At 37.8% G+C, this 20,199-nt stretch overlaps 1 pseudogene; it reads right to left on the bottom strand.

Moving 5' to 3' along the window:
- Positions 1–1,055: 1,055 nt before the first annotated feature.
- The window catches only part of LOC105490334 (ATP-dependent RNA helicase DDX39A-like), a 33,841-nt pseudogene continuing 14,697 nt past the window's right edge, over positions 1,056–20,199 (bottom strand).

The following is a 20,199-nucleotide window of genomic DNA, read 5'->3' as shown; positions in this document are numbered from 1 at the left end:
CTACCACCCCCACAGCCCCATCACCTTCGCCACCACCACCATCACCATTACTACCGTCACCATCACCACCACCCTCACCAGCACAACCTTAATCACCATTACCACCATCATCATCAACACCATCAGCACCATCACCACCACCATCACTGTCACCATCACCATCACCATCAAATGCATACATGCACAGTCTTTCCAACCCTCAGTTTCTATGAAAGAAAAAATCGAATCTTTCAGCAGGTGATAGAATAAATAATAATCCACTAACCTATTAGCTTACATAATACAATTTACGTTGTTTTTGTATTGGGTTACAGTAGACATTTAAAATATTTCAGTAAGACAATAACCGAAAAGCTAATAGTAAACAATAATTTGTATTGAGACCTCCACTGGAGTCAGATTGTGCTCGCAATCTGAATGCCTTTGCTCGTGACGTTACCAGAGGGAAGAGAGAAAGGATGTTACAATATGGTCTCTGACAATAAACTACTGCAGGGGCTATCAAATACAATGATTTTTTAAAATCCTAATAATATTGGATGTATACCATGCAGTTTGTGCAGAGAGCAGATAACACAATGGTTCACAGGAAATAAAAGAATCTAAAATATAAAGTCAAGCAGGTCTCATAAGAACTTAAAATAGGCTATGAAAAAAATTGAATTTAAGTGAGGTGAGAGGAGAGAGTATTGTGGAGGAAATATATTTTTCAAAGTCAGTGGACCCTAATATTTGTGGAATACAAAGTAAGGGTTCAGATGGAGACCCACATGCTAGGTGTCTAAATATCTTAAAATTATAAAACAACCTAACAAACTGTTTATCATTCGACTCTAATAAATAGCTTTATAACAACAACTTGGAATCTGGGTTTAAATTCAGCAGCATCAGGCTCTTAAAAAGTCTAAGCTGGAACATGGAGCAGCTCCTGCCCTTCTCTAACCTCCCTCCGCATCACCTCACCTTGCAGGGGATCTCTGTCCTGCACTTTTGGATACACTGGTCAAAACATCTAAATTCCAGCCATATTCTACCTCTGCAAATCCACCTTCTAATTATCCCTGAGGCCTAAGAGTTCGCATACTAGCTGCACAGTCTGCCCTCAGGAGGAGTGAACAATGAATACAGGAAGAGGCCACATAGATGCTGGAAGGTCCAGGATCCCAGATAACCTTGGTCTAAAAGGAGCATGCAGGCACCAATTAGCATACCTTTAACCCCATGTCTTTCTTGGCCTGTAGAGAGGTGCTTGACCAGAGGAGACCAGAACAGAGACCTGTCTAAAACTCAGGGCCCAGGGCAAGTCCTTCTTGCCTGGGTTTAAGTGTAGTACTGAGAGGTGAAGGCAGATGGACTTCCTGGTTCTAGTGGGGACTTGGAGAACTTTTCTACAAAAGGTTTGTAAAATGCACTGAGCAGTGCTCTGTATCTAGCTAGAGGTTTGCAAAATGTGCCAATCAGCACTCTGTAAAATGGACCAATCAGCACTTTGTGAAATAGACTAATCAGCACTTAGTGAAATGGACCAATCAGCAGGACATGGACTGGGACAAATAAGGGAATAAAAGCTGGTCACCCCCAGCCAGCAGCAGCAACCTGGTCAGATTCCCTTCAAGTCTGGGGAAGCTTTGTTCTTTCACTCTTCACAATAAGTCTTGCTGCTGCTGCTCACTCTTTGGGTACTTGCCATCTTTAAGAGCTGTAACACTGAGCTGAGCGCGGTGGCTCACACCTGTAATCCCAGCACTTTGGTAGGCGGAGGCAGGCGGATCACGAGGCCAGGAGATGGAGACCATCCTGGCTAACATGGTGAAACGCCATGTCCACTAAAAATATAGAAAAAAAAATAGCTAGGCATGGTGGCGGGCACCTGTAGTCCCAGCTACTTCGGAGGCTGAGGCAGGAGAATGACTGAACCCGGGAGGCGGAGCTTGCAGTGAGCCGAGATGGCACCACTGCACTCCAGCCTGGGCGACAGAGCGAGACTCTGTCTCACACACACACAAAAAAAAATCCACAAATTTAGTTTAATTATAAGAAGAAATCAGTCAACTACAATAATAATCAAGGATCTATTTTTCAGAAGGTTTAGAAAATCATTTTGATGACAATGAGAAGAAATTTTAAGTGAAAAAGAAAGCATGCGATTTCCTAGGTCAGTGACAAGGGGGATATAAACACATGAAATAAAGTAACAGGAATAAAAAGAAAAAAATAATTTTATTATTATACTTTAAGTTCTGAGGTACATGTGCAGAACGTGTGGGTTTGCTGTGGGTTTGTTACATAGGTATACACACGCCATGTGGTGTGCTGTACCCATCAACCTGTTATCTACATTAGGTATTTCTCCTGATGCTATCCCTCCCCCAAACCACCACCCTCTGACAGGCCCCAGTGTGTGATGCTCTCCGCCTCCACCCGTGTCCATGTGTTCCTTTTTTTTTTTTTCTTTTAAAAACAGAGTTTTGTTCTGTTGCCCAGGCTGGAGTGCAGTGGTGTGATCTGGGCTCATTGCAAGCTCTGCCTCCCAGGTTCACGCCATTCTCCTGCCTCAGCCTCCTGAGTAGCTGGAACTACAGGCGCCCGCCACCACACCAGGCTAATTTTTTTGTTTTTTTTGTTTTTTTTGTTTTTTAGTAGAGACGGGGTTTCACCACGTTAGCCAGGATGGTCTCCATCTCCTGACCCCATGATCCGCCCCCCTTGGCCTCTCAAACCGTGTCCATGTGTTCTGATTGTTCAACTCCCACTTATGAGTGAGAACATGTAGTGTTTGGCTTTCTGTTCCTGTGTTAGTTTGCTGAGAATGATGGTTTCCAGCTTCACCCATGTCCCTGCAAAGGACAGGAACTCATTCTTTTCTATGGCTGCATAGTATTCCATGGTGTATATGTGCCACATTTTCTTTATCCAGTCTGTCATTGATGGGCATTTGGGTTGGTTCCAAGTCTTTGCTATTGTGAACAGAGCCACAATAAACATACGTGTGCTTGTGTCTTTATAGTAGAATGATTTATAATCCTTTGGGTATATACCCAGTAATGGGATGGCTAGGTCAAATGGTATTTCTAGTTTTAGATCCTTGAGGAATCACCACACTGTCTTTCATAATGATCGAACTAATTTAGACTCCCACCAACAGTGTAAAAGCATTCCTGTTTCTCCACATCCCCTCCAGCATCTGTTATTTCCTGACTTTTTAATGATCACTATTCTAACTGGCGTGAGATGGTATCTCATGGTGGTTTTGATTTGCATTTCTCTAATGACCAGTGATGATGAGCTTTTTTTCATGTTTGTTGGCCACATAAATGTCCTCTTTTGAGAAGCGTCTGTTCATATCCTTCCCTCACTTTTTGATGGGGTTGTTTTTTTCTTGTAAATTTAAGTTCTTTGTAGATTCTGGATATTAGCCCTTTGTCAGAAGGATGGATTGCAAAATTTTTCTCCCATTCTGAAGGTTGCCTATTCACTTGGATGATAGTTTCTTTTGCTGTGCAGAAACTCTTTAGTTTAATTAGATCCAATTTGTCTATTTTGACTTTTGTTGCCATTGCTTTCTTCACAGAATTGGGAAAAAACTACTTTAAATTTCATATGGAACCAAAAAAGAGCCCACATAGACAAGACAATCCTAAGCAAAAAGAACAAAGCTGGAGGCATAACACAATTAAGTACATAGAGAATCCAAAGGAATCTCAAAAAAAAAAAAATTAGAAAAAATAAAACTACTACAATAAAGGTAAATTTACCAGGCTCACTGGATGCAATCAGTATGCAAAGACCAATTATATTTTTATATGTGAGTAACAAAAATTTAAAAATGAAATTAAAAAAGAATACCATTCATAGTAACATAAAGCATTAAAAATTAAATTCTTAAGAATAACATATTTAAATGTGCAAGACTGTACCTATAGGAGACATACTGAGGGAAATCAAAGAAGATATAAACGGTGAGCTATAGTGTGTTCATGTTTTATAATATATAAACTTGTTAAGATATCACTTCTTTCTAAATTAATCTACAGACTTAACGTAGTCCCAATCAAAATCCTAGCAGTCATTTTCTGTAGAAGTTAACAGGTTGACTCTAAAATATACAAGCAACTAAAAAGAAATAAAAATAGCCAAAGCAATTTAATAATTGGGTTTTACTATTTGATTTCAAGACTTGCTCTAAAACTACAGTAATTACCAGTGATACTGGCATAAGGCTAGGCAAAATCATGAATGGAAAAGAATGAAGAGTCTAGAAATACTTCCTCCCCACCCCTACACACACGTATTTATGGTCCATTTGTTTTCAACAAAGGAAACAACGCAATTTAATGGCGAAAAGGATAGTCTTTTCAACAAATGATTCTAGAATAGTAGCAGATCCCTATAAAGAAAATCTACCTTAACCTGTACTTTATATCATATCTAAAAATTAACTCAATCTAGGTCATATACTTATATATAAAATTTAAAGTTATCAGGCAGCTAGGAAAGAAGTCAAAAGATAACATATTGTTATGAAGATATTTGTTAGAAAAGAAATAAAATTAACTAGCCATAAAGAAAATATCGATAAATTAGACTTACTCAGAATTAAAAGTGCCCATCAAAAGGTACAGATAGATAATTTGTAGGCAATGCAAAATTCTTGAAATTTCTATATTTGAAAAAAGACTTGTATCCAGAATATATTTTAAAACCCATCTAACTCAGTAATAGTGATAATAATAATTATTTAAAAATTAATTTTAAAATGGGCAAAAGATTTTACCAGATACCAAAAAAAGAGGAACACACAGTAAACAACTGAAAAGGCAATTAACGTTAGTCATCTAGGAAATGCACATCAGAGCCACAATCATTTCCATTTCACAACTATTGAAGACTTACAATACCAAATGTTGAAATAACTGAATTCTGATATATGGTGATTATTGTGTAAAATGCTAAACCTTCTTAAGAAACTGACAGTTTCTAACAAAGTTAGATGTACATCTACCCTATGACTTAACAGTTCTATTCCTAGTTATTCTCCCAAGAGAAATAAATGCAAATCTTCCAAGAAAGACATGTATAATAACATTTATAGTAACTTTATTCACAATAGATAAAACCTGGAAATAGCCTCAAATTTCAGAAACAAAATGCATAATCAAATTGTTATATTTTTTATGCACATTTTTGTTTATTGTTTTCAAATTGATTTTATTTTTAGAATAGTTTTAAATTTACAGAAAAACTGAAAAGATAGTAAAGACAATTCCCATATACCCAATATCCAGTTTTCCCCATTATCATCTTACATTGGTATGGTAGGTATTACTATCAAGGAACCAAACTTGAGGCAGAAGAATAGGGTCTAGAAATAGGAAACCTAAGGCCAACCCATGGCTGCCTTCTTGGAAATGAAGTAAGAGGAAAGCCCCACCTCTCCATGAACACTAATATAAGGGGCCAAATGCCCCTCTCTCCCCAAACCTCTCCTCCCCTACCTCGTGAATGAGAATGTTTGTAATCGGTCCATTCTAGAACCTTCATTTGCGTATACATCACAGGCAGGATGCCTCTGATTGGTCCTGGGCAGAATCCTGCCACTGACTGGTCCTGGGCAAAATCCTTCATTTGTATAAGGTGTAACTTATCAGAGGCTTCTAAAGGGTACTTAAGGGTCTTACCATGTTTTTTTTATTTCAATTAAAAACCCAAGAAACATTACAGTCAGGGCTCTTGAGCCACTTGCTTGGGCCTGCTCCCACTCTCTGTAGTGTACTTTTGCTTCAATAAATCTATGCCTTAATCTTCTGTTGCTTTGGTTGTGTGTTTTATTCAATGCATTTGTTAAATATGCCAAGAACCTGGACAACTTGCACTCAAGACTTTCATCCGGTAACAAACTAATACACTGTTATTAACCAAAGCTCATGGTTTACTCAGATATTATTTTTACTTAATCTCCTTTTTCCCATCCAGGATACATTACATTACATTTAGACATCATATCTCCTTAGGCTTTCTTGACTCTGACAGTTTCTCATTCTTTCCTTGTTGTTGATGACCTTGAGAGTTTTGAGGAGTACTAGCCATGTAATTTGTAGAATGTCCCTTAATTGAGGTTCATCTGATTATTTTCTTATGTATAGACTGGTGTTATGGTTTTGGGGATGAAAGAGCAGTGTTGATCACATTATATATATCGAGAATATATACTCTGTGAACTTGATCCATCACTGTTGATATTGACCTTGGTCACCTGACTGAGGTGGCATTTCTCAGGTTTCTTTACTGCAGTTACTCTTTTTTTTTTTTTTTTTTTTTTTGCCCTTTCTATATTGTGCTCTTTGGAGGAAGGTACCCTGTACAGCTCGCACTTAGGTGCAGGGAGTCATGCATCCCCTCCTTGAAGGTGAAATAAATTCTAGTATTTTTATATTAATGAATACTCAGCAATTTTTCTAGGGAAAAAGGACAGAAAGAAAAAGGAAGGAGCACAACTGAGACAAGGAACAACATAGTTGAACTTCACAAACATTAGGATGTGTGAAAGAATCCAGGTACAAAAGTATACATACTGTAATATTTATTCATGTCAAAAATAGACAAAAATAATCTATGGCAATTAGAAGCAGAACAATGCTTGCATCAAGGGGCAGATGACTGAACTAAAAGGGGTACCAGGGAAATTTATGTGGTTGATAAAATGTTCTATGTCTTGATTAGGATGTATTCATAACATTCAGTTAGCTGTAAACTTAAGGTCTTCTTTTTCACTTATGGAAATTATTTCTTAATTGAAATTTTTTTCAAAAAAGAGTCTTTTGTAACATCCAAGAAGTCATTAACAATTCTGGTTAAAAGCAATTTCAGTACAAGTGTTGTTGCAGATGGTTTTTGGGGAGCTTTTAGTTAAATTTCCCTAAAAGACCTTCGCAGTGAAATGCAGTGAGTGAAAGAACAGCACTTATGGAAGAAGATCACTAATTATACTTGAAAACATAGAAGACAGAAACAGAAGACTAAAGATCTGCAGAGAACAAAAATCAAACCGCAGGAATATACAGTAACAGTGCTGACCTCATAAAGGAACTAAAAATAGTTTATTGAGCATCTAACTGCTATGGCCATCCAATTGGGAGAAATAGAATGCAAGGAGCTGACTAATATCTGCCAACACACTTACCTCAAGACCCCAGTCTAGCAATGTAAAAATCGTACATCCTTTTATAGTGATCTTTGGAGATTTGCTAAATCCTTGAAGCACTCTAGTAAGAAATGACCCCTTAAATGTTATGGCTTTCCAAGGACACCCGTAGGTAGTATGGAACTATAATGTTTAAAGCATGTGTAAAAAGGCATATAGAACAATATGGTGTATAGGACAAAAATCGGGGCACAATTCTCACGGTCATTATTTATCTAATGAGTTGGTGGCTGCATCTCATTTTGTCTTCTGTAATTTGAGAAAATCTCTAGAAAACCAATAAGAAAACAAGAGAAAATAGTCAAAACAGTTAAACTAAACTTCTCTGAGAATAAATAGGGAAAATTATCCAGCTTCCTGAAGACAGGTAAATCGCAAAACTTCTTCCTGCTGAAATACAAGAAAGATAATCTATTCTTCATTGGAGAAATTGGAGTTCTCAGAAAAACTAACCACTCTGGGATTTAGCACTGACCATGAAGCAAAAAAGAAAAAAAAAACTGGTGACTTTACGTTGTATATTTGTCCTTGGATGGGAGAGGATCAGGATTGTTATACAAATTTTTTTTCATTACTTCATTTACATTAAGTCTAGAACTATAAAAAAGAGCACGGAACAGGGAGTTTGAGGTTCAGAGATTTTTAAAACTATGTTTAAAAAATAGTGGGACTAAGTAATTATTGAAGCAAAAACCAGCCTCTGAAGTTTTGAATTAAATGAAGTATTAAAATATTAATGCAGAAAATCACACATTCTAATGAAAAACAAGAAAAATACAGACTTTAATCATACCAACTTTAATTAAATCTTCTAGCACATCTAGATTTTAAGCAATCACTTATTCTACCAGCATTAATTGAGGACAGATATTGTTCTCAGCACTTGGTTTTCTGTGATGAACAAACAGAATTCCAGCTGTCAAATAATACATTGTTTGCATTTATTTGAACTTTTTTTTGTTTTGCCTTGTTTTTTGGAATAGTATTATTTCAAGACTGGGAGAAAGATAAGATCTTCTCTCAGAATTCCTTCTAATCTCATAATTTTATTAAACATCTTGTTGCCAACTCAGGAGATCAGCATCATAACTCATACACATTGGTAAGAGCTTAAATAAATATATAGTTATTGTTGGGCTTTGAGAAAGGATATTAAATTACATACCGAGGGAGCTAAGGCCAACATAAAGGAACACTTACATCTCTGTTTTCACATTGCATGGGGTTTTTATTCCAAAGAACTCCTGAGCTTAAGCTATTTATTTAAGCATTTCTCCAATATCACAGTATCAACTGGTTATTGCATTCTATGTACCTTGATTTTTTTCACTATTTAATGAGTATTTTAAGTTGTTTCATGTTAAACTCGATGTGTTTAGATAACAGAGCAGTTACTCAGGACAAATGAGGGTTAGTTTTCTTTATATCTCTGTACCTATAAGTAAAAATAGAGATAGATGTTTACTACTAAGAAATGGTACTGGGACCTCATCAGTCCATAAAATCAGGGAATAATTTTCATTGTACAAATACATATTGCCTTTAGATATGAGTCCTCACTCTAATGTGTGAAGTAGAATTTCTATGTGGGGAATACAGAATTGCTGGATCAAATCTTTCCATGAGACTCAAGGATTGAATTTTGTCATAACTCTTTCTGAATCTGCCATTCTTATTTTAGCTAAAATTGTCTTGCCTTGAGTGGAACTGAGCTGGGGAGGCTTAACACATTGTCTGGCACCGTTATTTGGGATTCATTGAAATTCTTTATTTTGATTTTAAATTGTTTCCAAAAATAACTTCAGAGACCATTAGGTAAAATCATCAAAAATATTCAGTAAGGAAATAATTGCCAGAGTTAAAAGTCGAAGTTCATGTACCCTGGGTCTGGGATGGAAGATTTTACACACCCTTACACACACACACATGCGCTCGCGTGTGCACACACGTACGTACATATTTGAAAATACTTCCATGATTGGTCACTGCTATCACATAACAGAAAACAGCTGCACTGAGTAAAGTAACAACTGGACAGCCATTGTAACCTTAGCTTTCCATTTGATACTCAGGAGAGAAACCTTCCTCTACATATGATGAAAAAATATAACCACTACCATGATTAGTAAAGCTGTGAAGCAGCAAAGTCAAACAACCAACTTCTCATCTCACAATCTCCACCCTCTGCCCCTTTTGGTCAGTTTTCTCAAGGCCAGTATTGCCTATCTCCACCGGGCAATTGGACTATTACATAATAGGCGTTAATACTTGTTTAAGAAAAATATATATATATGATCTTTTAAAATGCTCATCTCCAGGAAGCTTAACGACTTTAAAATTAAAACAAGGTAGCCATGGAAAAGCTATTATTGGTAGAACTACACAAGTTGACTTTTCTTAACTGTATTTATATTCTGGGGTCAATTTAGTAGCCTTAGTCCAAGTGCTCCAATGATAGTTCCAGGGATATTTTCATCTCTCCTCCTCTCTTGCACTGGCTTTTATTTTCAGTACTTCAGTTGGCTTTAGATGACACTTTTATCTGTTAGGGTTTGAAAAGACAAGAGCTGGCCGGGCGCGGTGGCTCAGGCCTGTAATCCCGGTACTTTGGGAGGCCGAGGCAGGCGGATCATGAGGTCAGGAGATCGAGACCATCCTGGCTAACATGGTGAAACCCCTTCTCTACTAAAAATACAAAAAACTAGCCGGGCGAGGTGGCGGCGCCTGTGGTCCCAGCTCCTCGGGAGGCTGAGGCAGGAGAATGGCGTGAACCCGGGAGGCGGAGCTTGCAGTGAGCTGAGATCCGGCCACTGCACTCCAGCCTGGGCGACAGAGCGAGACTCCGTCTCAAAAAAAAAAAGAAAAGAAAAAGAAAGAAAAAATACAACAGCCATCCCAATGACTTGAACACAATTTTGAGTGAGGATTCTGTGTAACATACTGGTCTCTGGACTGAGCAAGATTGTTGTGCAATAGATGGGGGTGGAGGGGGTGGAAATCCACCAAAGTATGTGCCAGCGTCCGTAATTGTATTAACCAAGCTTGTCTCTATTTCACGTGACAGGAAACTGTCTTAAAGCAAATTACGCAAATGAGAGAATAGACTGGATAAAAGATCTAGGGAAAAAATGAACAACGAAGATTCAAGAAGGGCAAGGGTGCATCCCAGATGCAATTACTCTAGAACCAAGGACTTAAATGCTGCCAAGGCACTCTCTCCATCTTTTGCTACATTTCTGTTTTCATAACAATTTAATTCCTTGGTAAGACAAATAGTTCCTCCCTTGTAGTAGGAATCCTGGAAACATACACAGACTTACGGTTCCTACAACCTCACACAGGAACCACCACTGTTGTGACTTCTGACGTGTCTCACAGCAGTGACCACCATTGTGATTTCTAATACCGAAGACTAATTTTATTTTTAAAGTTTGTATAAATAGAAATTATATAGCATATATTTTCTTTCATGCCTGGCTTCTTTTAGTCATTATTATGCTTTTGGCATTTATCGGTGTTACTGCTTTTAGTTGTAGTGTATTTATTATCCTTACTATATAGTATTCTATCATATGACTATAAAAATATTATTTTAATTCTATTGTTGATAAAGCTATTTAGGGTTATTTTTCCATTTGGGGATATTGCAAATAGTGCTATGATGAACTTCCCTCTGTTTTTACTTTTCACTTTTTACACACAGATGAACGTTTTACTGGATAAACACATAGTAGTAGAATTCTAGGTCATAGAGTATGTGAATGTTTAGCTTTAATAGATATCAGCAGCACACTGGTTATTGTAATTTACCCTTTTACCAACAGTGAATGAGAATATCAATTACTCCATTTACTTGCCTATTTTTGGTATTTTGGGACTTGTTTTCTCCTCTTTGTTTGGCTTTGAATTCTTTTTTCTTCTTCTTCTTATTATTATTATACTTTAAGTTCTAGGGTACATGTGCATAACGTGCAGGTTTGTTACATATGTATACTTGTGCCATGTTGGTGTGCTGCACCCATCAACTCGTCAGCACCCATCAACTCGTCATTTACATCAGGTATAACTCCCAATGCCATCCCTCCCCCCTCCCCATAATAGGCCCCGGTGTGTGATGTTCCCCTTCCCGAGTCCAAGTGATCTCATTGTTCAGTTCCCACCCATGAGTGAGAACATGCAGTGTTTGGTTTTCTGTTCTTGCGATAGTTTGCTGAGAATGATGGTTTCCAGCTGCATCCATGTCCCTACAAAGGATACAAACTCATCCTTTTTTATGGCTGCATAGTATTCCATGGTGTATATGTGCCACATTTTCTTAATCCAGTCTGTCACTGATGGACATTTGGGTTGATTCCAAGTCTTTGCTATTGTGAATAGTGCCGCAATAAACATACGTGTGCATGTATCTTTATAGCAGCAGGATTTATAATCCTTTGGGTATATACCCAGTAATGGGATGGCTGGGTCCTATGGTACTTCTAGTTCTAGAACCTTGAGGAATCGCCATACTGTTTTCCATAATGGTTGAACTGGTTTACAATCCCACCAACAGTGTAAAAGTGTTCCTATTTCTCCACATCCTCTCCAGCACCTATTGTTTCCTGACTTTTTAATGATTGCCATTCTAACTGGTGTGAGATGGTATCTCATTGTGGTTTTGATTTGCATTTCTCTGATGGCCAGTAATGATGAGCATTTTTTCATGTGTCTGTTGGCTGTATGAATGTCTTCTTTTGAGAAATATCTGTTCATATCCTTTGCCCACTTTTTGATGGGGTTGTTTGTTTTTTTCTTGTAAATTTGTTTGAGTTCTTTGTAGGTTCTGGATATTAGCCCTTTGTCTGATGAGTAGATTGCAAAAATTTTCTCCCATTCTGTAGGTTGCCTGTTCACTCTGATGGTAGTTTCTTTTGCTGTGCAGAAGCTCTTTAGTTTATTAGATCCCGTTTGTCAATTTTGGCTTTTGTTGCCGTTGCTTTTGGTGTTTTAGACATGAAGTCCTTGCCCATGCCTATGTCCTGAATGGTATTACCTAGGTTTTCTTCTAGGGTTTTTATGGTATTAGGTCTAACATTTTAAGTCTCTAATCCATCTTGAATTAATTTCCGTATAAGGAGTAAGGAAAGGATCCAGTTTCAGCTTTCTACTTATGGCTAGCCAATTTTCCCAGCACCATTTATTAAATAGGGAATCCTTTCCCCATTTCTTGTTTTTCTCAGGTTTATCAAAGATCAGATGGCTGTAGATGTGTGGTATTATTTCTGAGGACTCTGTTCTGTTCCATTGGTCTAGATCTCTGTTTTGGTACCAGTACCATGCTGTTTTGGTTACTGTAGCCTTGTAGTATAGTTTGAAGTCAGGTAGCATGATGCCTCCAGCTTTGTTCTTTTGACTTAGGATTGTCTTGGAGATGCAGGCTCTTTTTTGGTTCCATATGAACTTTAAAGCAATTTTTTCCAATTCTGTGAAGAAACTCATTGGTAGCTTGATGGGGATGGCATTGAATCTATAAATTACCTTGGGCAGTATGGCCATTTTCACAATATTGATTCTTCCTATCCATGAGCATGGTATATTCTTCCATGTGTTTGTGTCCTCTTTTATTTCACTGAGCAGTGATTTGTAGTTCTCCTTGAAGAGGTCCTTTACATCCCTTGTAAGTTGGATTCCTAGGTATTTTATTCTCTTTGAAGCAATTGTGAATGGAAGTTCATTCATGATTTGGCTCTCTGTCTGTTACTGGTGTATAAGAATGCTTGTGATTTTTGCACATTAATTTTGTATCCTGAGACTTTGCTGAAGTTTCTTATCAGCTTAAAGATATTTTGGGCTGAGACAATGGGGTTTTCTAAATAGACAATCATGTCATCTGCAAAGAGGGACAATTTGACTTCTTCTTTTCCTAACTGAATACCCTTGATTTCTTTCTCTTGCCTGATTGCCCTAGCCAGAACTTCCAACACTATGTTGAATAGGAGTGGTGAGAGAGGGCATCCCTGTCTTGTGCCAGTTTTCAAAGGGAATTTTTCCAGTTTTTGCCCATTCAGTATGATATTGGCTGTGGGTTTGTCATAAATAGCTCTTATTATTTTGAGATACGTTCCATCAATACCAAATTTATTGAGCGTTTTTAGCATGAAGGGCTGTTGAATTTTGTCAAAGGCCTTTTCTGCATCTATTGAGATAATCATGTGGTTTTTGTCTTTGGTTCTGTTTATATGCTGGATTACGTTTATTGATTTGCGAATGTTGAACCAGCCTTGCATCCCAGGGATGAAGCCCACTTGATCATGGTGGATAAGCTTTTTGATGTGCTGCTGGATCCGGTTTGCCAGTATTTTATTGAGGACTTTTACAGCGATATTCATCAGGGATATTGGTCTAAAATTCTTTTTGTTGTGTCTCTGCCAGGCTTTGGTATCAGGATGATGTTGGCCTCATAAAATGAGTTAGGGAGGATTCCCTCTTTTTCTATTGATTGGAATAGTTTCAGAAGGAATGGTACCAGCTCCTCCTTGTACCTCTGGTAGAATTCAGCTGTGAATCCATCTGGTCCTGGACTTTTTTTAGTTGGTAGGCTATTAATTATTGCCTCAATTTCAGAGCCTACTATTGGTCTATTCAGGGATTTAGCTTCTTCCTGGTTTAGTCTTGGAAGAGTGTAAGTGTCCAGGAAATTATCCATTTCTTCTAGATTTTCTAGTTTATTTGCGTAGAGGTGTTTATAGTATTCTCTGATGGTAGTTTGTATTTCTGTGGGGTTGGTGGTGATATCCCTTTTATCATTTTTTATTGCGTCGATTTGATTCTTCTCTCTTTTCTTCTTTATTAGTCTTGCTAGTGGTCTATCAATTTTGTTGATCTTTTCAAAAAACCAACTCCTGGATTCATTGATTTTTTGGAGGGTTTTTTGTGTCTCTATCTCCTTCAGTTCTGCTCTGATCTTAGTTATTTCTTGCCTTCTGCTAGCTTTTGAATGTGTTTGCTCTTGCTTCTCTAGTTCTTTTAATTGCGATGTTAGAGTGTCAATTTTAGATCTTTCCTGCTTTCTCTTGTGGGCATTTAGTGCTATAAATTTCCCTCTACACACTGCTTTAAATGTGTCCCAGAGATTCTGGTATGTTGTATCTTTGTTCTCATTGGTTTCAAAGAACATCTTTATTTCTGCCTTCATTTCGTTATGTACCCAGTAGTCATTCAGGAGCAGGTTGTTCAGTTTCCATGTAGTTGAGTGGTTTTGATTGAGTTTCTTAGTCCTGAGTTCTAGTTTGATTGCACTATGGTCTGAGAGACAGTTTGTTATAATTTCTGTTCTTGTACATTTGCTGAGGAGTGCTTTACTTCCAATTATGTGATCAATTTTGGAATAAGTGATGTGGTGCTGAGAATGTATATTCTGTTGATTTGGGGTGGAGAGTTCTGTAGATGTCTATTAGGTCTGCTTGCTGCAGAGCTGAGTTCAATTCCTGGATATCCTTGTTAACTTTGTTTCGTTGATCTGTCTAATGTTGACAGTGGGGTGTTGAAGTCTCCCATTATTATTGTATGGGAGTCTAAGTCTCTTTGTAAGTCTCTAAGGACTTGCTTTTGAATCTGGGTGCTCCTGTGTTGGTTGCATATATATGTAGGATAGTTAGCTCTTCCTGTTGAATTGATCCCTTTACCATTATGTAATGGCTTTCTTTGTCTCTTTTGATCTTTGATGGTTTAAAGTCTGTTTTATCAGAGACTAGTATTGCAACCCCTGCTTTTTTTTGTTCTCCATTTGCTTGGTAGATCTTCCTCCATCTCTTTATTTTGAGCCTATGTATGTCTCTGCATGTGAGATGGGTCTCCTGAATACAGCAAACTGATGGGTCTTGACTTTTTATCCAGTTTTCCAGTCTGTGTCTTTTCATTGGACCATTTAGTCCATTTACATTTAAGGTTAATATTGTTATGTGTGAACTTGATCCTGCCATTATGATATTAACTGGTTATTTTGCTCATTAGATTGCTTGAGGTCCACTCCAGAGCCTGTTTGCCTGGGTATCAGCAGCAGAGGCTGCAGAAGATAGAATATTGCTGAACAGCAAGTGTACCTGTCTGATTCTTGCTTTGGAAGCTTCTTCTCAGGGGTGTACTCCACTGTGTGAGGTGTGGGGTGTAGGTTTGCCCCTAGTTGGGGATGTCTCCCAGTTAGGCTACTCAGGGGTCAGGGACCCACTTGAGCAGGCAGTCTGTCCGTTCTCAGATCTCAACCTCCGTGTTGGGAGATCCACTGCTCTCTTCAAAGCTGTCAGACAGAGTCGTTTGCATCTGCAGAGGTTTCTGCTTTTTTTTTTTTTTTCTGTTGTTGTTTAGCTGTGCCCTGTCCCCAAAGGTGGAGTCTACAGAGACAGGCAGGCCTCCTTGAGCTGCTGTGGGCTCCACCCAGTTCGAGCTTCCCAGTGGCTTTGTTTACCTACTTAAGCCTCAGCAATGGTGGGTGCCCCTCCCCCAGCCTCACTGCTGCCTTGCAGTTAGATCTCAGACTGCTGTGCTAGCAATGAGGGAGGCTCCGTGGGCTTGGGACCCTCCCGGCCAGGTGTGGGATATAATCTCCTGGTGTGCCCGTTTGCTAAAACCCTTGGTAAAGGGCAGTATTGGGGTAGGAGTTACCCAATTTTCCAGGTGTTGTGTGTCTCAGTTCCCCTGGCTAGGAAAAGGGATTCCCTTCCCTCTTGCACTTTCCAGGTGAGGGGATGCCTCGCCCTGCTTCAGCTCTCGCTGGTCCGGCTGCAGCAGCTGACCAGCACTGATTGTCTGGCACTCCCCAGTGAGATGAACTTAGTACCTCAGTTGAAAATGCAGAAATCACCTGTCTTCTGTGTTGCTCACGCTGGGAGCTGGAGACTGGAGCTGTTCCTATTCGGCCATCTTGCTCTGCCCTGTAAATATCCTAAAGCAAATCTTAATGAGAAAAATTATTTTGATTTTTCTTAACCATATCCCTTTTTTTTATTTTCCACTCATTTTTTAGTCTGGAAATGTTTCAGTGATTATTTTTCAGTTCACCAATTCTGTCTTCTACTATATTGTAGCTACTATGATCTCATCTTTCAACTTCTTAATTTCAATTATTACATTTTTCAATTCTAAGATTTTATTATTTTACGAATTCTACATTTTGGAGCACACTAATCTTGGTTATTTTTGTATCTGTTTTTCATACTTCTATTAACTGGATCATTGGTAAGAAGTTTGCTAATTTTTTATTGAGTATTAAATATTATCTATAAAAAATCAGGGAGACTCTGGATTGTTCTCCTCCAGAAAGGTTACAACATGTCCTCTGATGGTGAGATTCAGTCAAGGCATATCATCTTAATCTAATTTAGGACAAGGCTAACTGGAAGCTAGGTTAGAATGTGTTTAAGGCTCTGTCTCCTTGTAGTTTACACTCATTTCTAGGACACTGCCCTCCAGTTGGTCACCCTGAAATCCTCAGGTTTCTTCAGTATGATTATTGTCTCTAAATATTTCCAGAAAATTCCATTATGTTTTTCAGTGGCTTTCTGATGAGCTTCTTATCCCTCTTTAGAATTCAGCAAACGCCTCTAGGGGAGAAAAAAAAATGTCCTAATTCTTTATCTCTCTTTTCTCACCAATAACTTGATTTCACATCTCAGCTGTTTTCACATCTCAGCTGTTTTGAAGTCACAAACTTTAGCTTATTCTTCTTTAGTCCTGTGAGATTACCAAATAGTCTGCTGATTTCTTTGCTTCTTATTTGTATTTCTCTACTTATAACCATGGCTTCTAATTTGTGGACCAATTTTAAAAAGCCCAAAGAAGAGTGACTCTTAGAGTGACCTTGTAAGTCTCTGAGGTTTTTTTTTTCCCTACAAACTCCTCATCTTTCAATTTCTAGTTGGGTTGGCAGCTCTCCGTTGTATTCAGACAAATGATTTAGTCAAATTTTTCTGTTTTCAAGTTGGCTTATTGGTCTTCTGTAAGCTACTCCATAATGAATGGAAGCAGAAGTTTCAAGGAATAGTTGATAAATAAAAATGTTGTATAATTGTTGCAATTATTACTGTGTTGATGCATTATTATTTTTTTAATTCCATAGAACCAAAGCTTCTACACTGTTTTCACTAGGCAAAAGTGGCAACTGACTACCAAAAGTTGAAAACCCTTATCTGTTACAGGTGTTCTGGTATTTGAGGTGGGCATTAGCTTTTAGTATGGCATGCAGCGTATCTCAAATGCAATAGCTTCCTGTGAATACCTCATTACCAGTCACCAGTAGCGCTATAAAATCTAAAAAATTCAGTTTTTTTTTTAATGTAGCTAATATTTGGCTATCTATAAAAGTCAAATGTGTAATCTTTGCACATCCCAAACACATTTTATCCTATATTTATCAATATGAAATAATTTTTAATTAAAAATACAAATCACATACTCCTCAATCTATATTTAAAACTTTATTTTTTCACAGATTTATAGAGAAAACTTTTTGCCCTTTAGTTCATGTGCCAGAATACTTTTGGGTATAAAAATAGTTATATTTCATCAGTGATTAACATATACAATATATTATAGAAATATATTTTCCATATTATATTTTACCTAGCATGTATATTTATATAATATCCAAAACTTTTCATTGTGACAATTTTTTGTCATCTTGAGAATGTATGTAAATATCACTGAGTGAAATCAATTGCTTTAAACTATAATGTGATGCAACTATGTGAAGTGGCTGGTTTAGTAAAATGTAGTTTTAATATGAATTAATAGAAGTAGAGTGCCAGAACAAGAGATGTGCACATCCTGCTATATTCTGTTGTGATCAGGACTTCCTTCAATTTTGGTACTCTGCTTTAAACATCATACATTAAAGGAAACATCAATTATAACATTGCACACAGTGTCACTAGGATAGCAAAAGGCTCTTAAACACTGCTTGCGAAGAGTAATTCACAGGACTGAAATGAAGACAAGATTTGTCAGGTAACACATTTTCTAATATTTCGAAGTCTATAACACACAGGCTTAAGAGACACCCTGGGTCATTATGGAGAAAAGAATCCCAGCTGGTCAACATATGAATGAAAAACATTTTAGTAATTGGAATTGTACTGTCACAGATAAATTAATATACGAAGTAAAAAATGTATAAACAAAACTATTTGATGATTTCATAGAGATGGTATCAAGGGGTTAAACACATCCTACCAAGAAAAATCTAGGTGATTTCTTCCAATTCTTAAACAATGTCGTATAAAGTCAGATCTCTGCTTTTCTTTCTCATTTAATAACTTAAAATTTATTTATGTGGAACATCAAACATTGAACTGATTTGTCTCTTTTACGATTTGGGGGAAGGATTGAAATTGGAAAAAAGATAATATGTATAATTTTATTATATCATAGTATTTAGCTCAAAAAATGTCTGCTGTACAATCATTTCTCTAACTAGCAATAATAAAGGAGATAGGACCCATGGTTCAAGATCTTAAATCAAGCTAAATTTCCTGTCACAAGGCTGGCTTTTCCTTCTGTGCCTAATAATATGTTCATCATTTCCTTCTGAGACCTCACCAGGAGCATGTTTAACATTCATATTTCTGCCAAGCTGTCATGTTTTCTCTCAGATGCCGTAAGCTTTCTCTACCCTGTTCCTCACAGCCATCTGAATTCTCACCAGAATTGCTTTTCACTCCACATTGCCACAAATCCTTTCTTTGAGGCAATCTGGGTTTTCTCTATCATAGTCCCCAAAATTCTTCCAGCCTCTGCCCATTACTCAGTCTCAAACCCACTTCCATATTTTTAGGCATTTGTTACAGCAGCACCTCATTTCCTGGTACCCAAACCTGTCGTTTCTTGGGGCTGCCATAGCTAAGTACCACAAACGGGGCAGCTTAAAGCAACAGGAACTTACTCTTTCACAGTTCTGGAGGCCAGAAGTCTGAAGCCAGGGCGTTGGCAGGGTCATTTTCCATCTGGAGACTCTGAGGGAGAATCTGTTCCATGCCTTTTGGGTTACAATGCCTCTGTTCCAAGGCGTTCCTTGGTTTGCAAATGTATCGCTCCAATTTCTGCCTTCACGGCCTTCTTCCCTGTGTGTCTTTGTCTCTGCGAATGTCTCCTCTTAAAAGAACACAAATCATTGAATGTGAGGCCCATGTAATCCAGTATGACCTCATCTGAATTAATTATATCTGCAAATACCTTATTTCCAAATAAGGTCACATTCTGAGGTTCCAGGTAGATGTGAATTTGGGAAGGACACCGTTCAATCCACTATGTAGGTTCTGTGTTCCTTAAGGTCTGTACCATGTGTGGTTCTTCTAGAAGTCAACACAGTGCCTGGCACCTAGAATGAATGAATGATTTAGTGAATTTCCTCCATCACTAACTCTGTCAAATAAGAAGAGTTAAGTGTCAAGTTGAGGTGGATACGTTAAATAATGCCCACTTTACTTGAGCAAGATTTAAGACGCAGCCTTGACTTTCAGTTCTCTTGTGTGCCACATAAGCGTTGCACATCACACTGGGGTCTAATCTCACTTGTTTGATTGTTCTCAAAATCTCCATCTACTGAGATAGAAGTTTGCCATTTGCAGTGGAATCTATGCTATTCTGGAAAGATTTCTATCAACATTCTTTACTCTGGTCCCTCCTACAAGAGAGGATCCTACTAGATCATCAACATTTCTGTATATTAGGCATGTAACTGTGCGACCTCAGTAAGCCACTTAATCTTTCTTGGGCTCTGTTGTTTTGTAAAATGGGGTTATTAATGGTACCTACTTTGTACGGTTGCTATAAGCATGAAATAAGTTAATTTCACAAAGTACTCAAAACTGTGTCTGGCACAGAGTAAATACATGTTTGTTTAATAAATAGTATTTAATGTCAGTCAATCAAAATCAATGAAGTTTCTCTATAAACAAAGTATTAAGCAGCTACCAAGTTCTCAAAAGGGGCTGGCTGTTTCTTATAATTTTCTTAGAGACATAGCA

This window comes from Macaca nemestrina, chromosome 16, assembly GCF_043159975.1.
Source record: "Macaca nemestrina isolate mMacNem1 chromosome 16, mMacNem.hap1, whole genome shotgun sequence".
Lineage (NCBI taxonomy): Eukaryota > Metazoa > Chordata > Mammalia > Primates > Cercopithecidae > Macaca > Macaca nemestrina.
This window is presented reverse-complemented; position numbering and strand designations above follow the sequence as displayed.